Raw genomic sequence first — 6,621 nt, forward strand, 5'->3', positions numbered from 1 at the left:
TAGTACTAACTAAATGTTACGCTGGAATGTATTTCTTTAAAGTTTAAGTCTGAATGCTGAGTTCAGTGCTGCGCCATTTCAATGGCATATTTGCCTACTCTTAAAAAAGAATTCCATATAATATCAATGAAAAACATCCTCCCCTCACACACACACACACACACACACACACACACACACACACACATTCTAAGGCAATCCTGTTACTGGTTACCACCTAATGCTCCTCTCATAGAAAGCTCCACAGAGAGTTGATCTAAAAAAAAGAACACACAGTTGACTTATTTGTCTGCAAACTGTGGCAGGAGTCTGACTGTGCCGATTCGACAAAGGACATAAAATGTGACTAGCCCTCTGGTGGCATCATCAAGTATTGCACCAAGGCCACTTCTGCACCGGAGAAAGTATGTAAAATAACCTAATGTGACCTGCAGTCATGAACTTAGACCATGAGCCAGTGTAACAGATGGGGCCAGAGTAGACTTGTGTACTTGTATGTGTTTGACACGGTAGATAGACTACAAGCCGATGTTGACAGGAGGTTGGTGGCACCTTAAATGGGGATAATGGGCTCGTGGGATGGTATCTAGGTGGGATGGTATCAAATATGTCAAACACATGGTTTCCATGGTTTCCAGGTGTTTGATGCCATTCCGTTGGCCCCCATTTGGGCCATTATTATGAGCTGTCCCCTCAGCAGCCTCCCATCTAGGTGGGATGGTATCAAATATGTCAAACACATGGTTTCCAGGTGTTTGATGCCATTCCATTGGCCCCCATTTGGGCCATTATTATGAGCTGTCCCCTCAGCAGCCTCCTGTGGTTGACAAGTACCTTTCTTGTGTGCTGAAGCAGCAGGATCTTCAGGTTAGAGGGCAGCTCTACCAGGAGACTCAGGTGGTTGGGGTTAATGGTCAGGTGGCTGTAGGCCTGGGCACACATGTTATACATGTTGATGCATTTTGTACACATTATTTATGATACACAATTGAAATGGTAACTGCAAATAAATATTTTATCCCAAAACTTGGTATGTCAAATAATGAACACACAATTTAAAGAGCAATTAGCCAGCTATGAAAGATCGAGCATACATCACAGTGAGACCACATGGCATTCAGTGTGTGAAACAAAACAAGGCTTAATTTAATGTATTGAATTACATTTATGGGGAACCAGTAATGAGTGCTCAAGTGAATGTCTATATGGTGCTTATAAAAGATCTGTTGAATTGAGGGTGCCCTCCACTCCCTTCAGTAGGCTACTGGTCTCCTGTGAGAGAGGAGTAGGTCCCTGTGTAGGTTGAGTAGTGCAGAGCGCTGGCACAATCTGCAATCAGATCTTAGAATGTCAGCCATCATAGCTGTACAAGAGCAGCTCTGGGAATAGAGATGAACAGAGATTAGCAAGAGCACACAATGTTGGGCTCTCGGATTTAATGGGAAGGGAGTAGGGACACTAGCACACAAACAGTTAGACTGTGACACACATCGTAGTGACCAAGACAGCATCTAAATACACACACGTGCGGACATACACAGGCATGTACACATGTGCACACACAGATATAAAACAGTTCTATATGTATGCACACACACACACCCCTCCCCCCACACATACAGTACATACCTGAAGCAGGGCCAGGTATTGACCGGTGGCACACGGGTCAAACTGGACGTGACACTCCAGCATATTGAGACAGGCTTCTGAGAGGCTGGAGCTAGGGGAGGTTTGTGTTGCAGAGAGAGGCTGATGGCCTGCGCTAAAGCCTCATTGGCCAGAGCCAGCAGCTGCTAGGCAGAACCCTCCTCCTGTAGGATACATACACACACAGCCTTGTACAACTAACTTTGTGGGGACACACAATTCACTCCCATTCAAAATCCTATTTTCCCTAACCCTAGCTCCTAAAACTAACCCTAGCCCCAAACACTAAAACTAACCCTAGCTCCAAACACTAAAACTAACCCTAGCTCCTAACCCTAAACCTAATTCTAACCTTAACCGTAAACCCCCTAGAAATAGCATTGTGGGGACCAACAAAATGTCCCCAGTTAGTCTGGTCCCCACAAGTATAGTTAAACACGGACACACACACACATACAGAAAACAAGTATCTTCAAGTTGTGTATGCCAACATACTAGCATAACGCACAAATTCTACTATTAATCTAGTGCACTAAATTCAGAGTTACATTTCTGGATGGACTTGACATTGTCAGGTTACTTTTAGTATAAAGACGGTCTTTGATATTAAGACTAGCCAAGATAGACTAGGTTTTGTCTAAGGACACCAGATTAAAGTGGAGAAAGGGTCATAGGTCAGTTGTTTCAGGTAGGCTATACAATACCTGCAACTCAGCACATTTGGCCATGTACTGTCTGGGCTCAGTTCTGCTTGAATCTCAGCCATTCTCTCTGGTTAACTCTTCCTCAGGGCTGGCTTTAGACTCTGATCAGTCCTCCTCCTGTTTATAGAATCAAGATTAGTTTACAATCTGGTCATGAACGCTCACAATACAAACTTGGAAATGGAGGGCTGTATAAAGGAAGAAGGGAAGGAGATGGAGGGTAAGGGGGAAATCTAAAAAGGGTAGGGTTCAAAATTATTATCACCCTTAAAGATTCTTATAAATAAAGTATTCAAAAGTTTCGTTTTTGGTCCCATATTCCTAGCATGCAATGACTACTTCAAGCTTGTGATTCTACAAACATGTTGGATGCCTTCGCAGTTTTTGTTGTGTTTCAGATTGAATGAATGGTAAATAATGTATTGTGTCATTTTGGAATGACTTTTATTATAAATAAGGACAAATCATGTTTCTAAACATTTCTACATTGATGTGGATGCCACCATGATTATGGATAATCCTGAATGAGTTGTGATTAATGATGAGTGAGAAAGTTAGAGGGTCAAAGATCATACCCCTGTTATCCTCTCATCATTACCAATAACAGGGGATGTTAGCATGTCTTGGGGGTATTTGTCCACAAACTTGATATTGAATTGTGTTTGGTTGTCAACGCAACCAAACATCAATATTTGAAGGAGATGTATCTTCTGCTTGGACAGTTCCATCTGTGCCACTGACTTAGTCTGGCTTTCATTCCAGTTTGTCTACAAATTAATAATTGATATCTTGGATTCTTGTCTCTATCTCAACCAAAAATCTAAGTTAAAGAATAGGACAAAATTAAATCAAACTTAAAATTCACTTTAAATAAAGTTTGATTTGATTTAGTCCTACCCTTTAAATATTTGGTTGCGTTGGCAACTAAACACAATTCATTATTACTTTGGTAATACAGTACATGGTGTAACTGACAGTTAGACTTAGAGGTTATGTTGTTGTCTTTTGTTTGAATTGTTTACGTGTCTGCTGTGCAGGGGAAATAATAAGACAAGCGGAACTACGTAGCTAATACTGTTGTAACGGGGATCCTTATTGTAGCAACACACTTTTGGAGGGAAGGCAATCCTGCGCTGTGTTAGCTAAGTTTTCATGTCATCGGGTGTAGTTCATAAAGGTTGCAGCGTATATGTTGGGATGAAGTGTGAATGCATGCCAGGAATAATACGTGTGAAGTTTGATTTCCTCCCTTCTGTAATAAGCAGCCAATGAGGTATTTTTCCTTTATTCATGTGTTTAATATGATACTGTTATAGCGCCGGTTAAACTGTTATGTATGTAAGCACTTCAGAGTTATACCAAGCTAATAAGTCACTCGTAAGATAAGGTTGTAAGAGTGTGCTTAACTGTATTTTTCATTTACTTTATAGTTCTCACGGAAGGTGATAATTCTGACTAAAACTACAGAATAAAGCCGCCAGTTAAAATCAAGGAACGGTTGTGCTCGTGGTTACTGAAGGGAGCTACACATGGCAAGTTATCTTACAAACTAATGTAACAGTATTTATTCAACCTTAAAATGAGTAACTATAAGTAAGTATAATTATAGAAATTATAATTGTAATTATAGAAATTATAATTGTAATTATAGAAAGCCTGCATGTTCACGATAGCATGCAAAGGTCACAGATCTGTGGAGATCTTCACAATTGCTGTACTAATATATGCACAGAATCTCAAACAGCATTGATCACTTGCATAATGTGCTTTAAATGTAATCTCAACTGCAATCCAGGCCATTTTGGTTGTGCTATTAGATGAAGTACAGTGACAATGCATTAAATTGTTGTATAAATACAAAATATCTGACATTGTATTCCCAAGATTCTATCAAATCCGCGCTAGCCGGCGGTCTGAGGTGGAACTGCGTTAGAGCTGTCAAATTCACAAGCGGCTCCCTGCATTATACCCATAGCAGACATTGCGATTGACTGCACGGAGTCGCATTTAAGAGAAATCCCATGCAGGCTCGTTTAAGTTTGAACTGCAATGTGAGATGTAATCTACACCTCCATTAGGTGGAAATAATTCCTCATTATTTAGTTTAAGGATCTTCAATTTCAGTGTTATTATTTCTATACAGCCGACACAGGATTCTGACATATTTCAGCAGGTGGTGTAATAATGAAGCAGGTGACTGTTTCAATGTCTTTTCATTATTAGATCCAGATGGAGATGGTGCAAGTCATATCTGATCCATCTTTGACATTGGCTCTTAGAATGCTTGTTCTTCATATGGCAAGTCGTCTCCTATCAGATGTTGCTGACAAACCACCAAACAGTGTGTGTGTGGTTTGTCTGTCTGAATGAACTGAGCTCTGGAGCAAACAGGTGGAACCTCCAGAGTCCACACACATTCAACAATAATTTGGCTGATATACCATGTGCAGTAAGAAAGGCTAGATTATGGATTTTTGTTGTTGTGAAGAAGGCATGAACAGGCCGAGGCTTAACTTCTTGTAATGGGAATTTGAATGTTTGTGCTTTTCTTATAACTAATTTCTGTGTTCTATTCACCAATGTTTGTGTTCATGCAAGTGACTGATTTAAAGAATCCTCACTTATCAGTATCTGTAAAATTTGCAGTGCGCCCAGACCTTGTTTTGAGAACGAACAAAAAATATCCCAGTTTCAATGTCTTAGCTTAGAGAGAAGAAGCCTCGTGATGTATTGGTCCGTCACATGTTATGAAACAAAATGGTAATGATTATTTAATTATGCTAAATCATGCAATTATAACTTGACTGTGTATAGCCGTATTAAGACAACTACTGGAACTTCACAAGGAGAGCTCCTGATTGACATGTGTACTATGGTGCATTGAGTTGGTTGGAACCTCTCCAGCGCGCTAACAAATAAACAATGATTAATTTAAGATTGACTTTGAGTGTCCCAGTGTAAGAATTTCCACAACACTTCTTTATAGTATATTTATCCAATTTTTAATGAATGATTCTCTACTTTTTAAGAATTCCTTGTTCTATAATCAAACAAAATCCGTAGTAAAACACAAGGCAAATTCAAGTCAATAAATGATTTAGCAGCACTGGTTTGGCCTTGGCAGCCCTGGCTCGACAGGTGTCCAAGCAGCGAATCAGGCTTTCTGACAACAAGCCATATATTGACTTTTCACAACCAAATCTAATTACCCACCCCTATCAACATGTTCAGTTACTCCCTAAATAGAGTGTAATTTGTTTGCCATCTGCAAATGCTTTTAGTTCAAGAACAGATAGAGTTCCTCAATCCAGTGTTTTGGCTAACAGCCAAGCAAAATGGGATTTGCACACTTATTAACACAAACTCTATTACAACGAAGAACACTGCTGAGATATTGTTCCAATAAATGTGTTCTGTTTTCTGTTTCATGCACATGCCATGTCCAAAGTATTACCTAAGTGTTTAACTGTATGGTACTGTATGTTATGTTTGTAATGCTCTCACTTGAAGGCTGGTGTTGGGAAGATATGCAGTATTAGCTTAAAACCTCTCGTGAAGGGAACAGGCTTTGGGCGTTCAGCACCACATGTTCCTGTGCGGAGCCGGCCTGCTTCACGAAGGAGTAGCCAGCCATCATGTGGTGTCGTTTCCCCTCCTTATTGTCGAAATGTTTAGCCAGTATCTTACGAAGTAGAACACATGCTGTGAATGATTTGAAGCAGACCAACAGAGGAACTGCAGATAGGATGAATAAATTCATACATGAACGTTGTTAATCCCAATTTGGATCAGATCATGCTATGATGTTGTGTGGATGTCTGACCTCAGTAGCCTGCTCTCTGTGGCCAGAGAAACTCACTGGCGGTCTCTCTCAGGGTGTCAAAGGCAGCCATGAGCTTGAGCTTGAGAAGCCATGAGCTTCTGCACTGACTGGTTGGATGGGGCACGACAGGGCTGGCTGCATGCACACGCTCCACCACCCCTCTGAAAGACAGACAGCACATTGAGTCAGTGACATCTAGAAGTCTGCTTTCGTCACAGCAGAGGGTAGAACACTGTATGAATTTAGGAGCTTGGTTCAGCCTCTTTTCCAGCATCAATTTCAGTCCCATACGGAGGCATGTCTCAGCCTTATCAAGCCAGGTATCCTGACTACCCAGATCACCACACTCCTTCCCAGACATCTGTAAACAGAGCGTTAGTTAGATGAAAGCAGCATTGTCACAATTCGGGATTCCTCAATTCTCTTCAACACTGCACCTGCATATCA

At 40.8% G+C, this 6,621-nt stretch overlaps 1 long non-coding RNA gene across 1 annotated transcript; it reads left to right on the forward strand.

Annotated features, from left to right (window-relative positions):
- The first annotated feature begins 3,478 nt into the window (after positions 1-3,478).
- Positions 3,479-3,842, forward strand: LOC135573564 (uncharacterized). Its single transcript, XR_010464786.1, has 2 exons — positions 3,479-3,624; positions 3,782-3,842. It is a non-coding gene; the product is annotated as an uncharacterized LOC135573564 (long non-coding RNA).
- Positions 3,843-6,621: the final 2,779 nt, after the last annotated feature.

The sequence above is a fragment of the Oncorhynchus nerka genome, linkage group LG10 (genome assembly GCF_034236695.1).
Source record: "Oncorhynchus nerka isolate Pitt River linkage group LG10, Oner_Uvic_2.0, whole genome shotgun sequence".
Lineage (NCBI taxonomy): Eukaryota > Metazoa > Chordata > Actinopteri > Salmoniformes > Salmonidae > Oncorhynchus > Oncorhynchus nerka.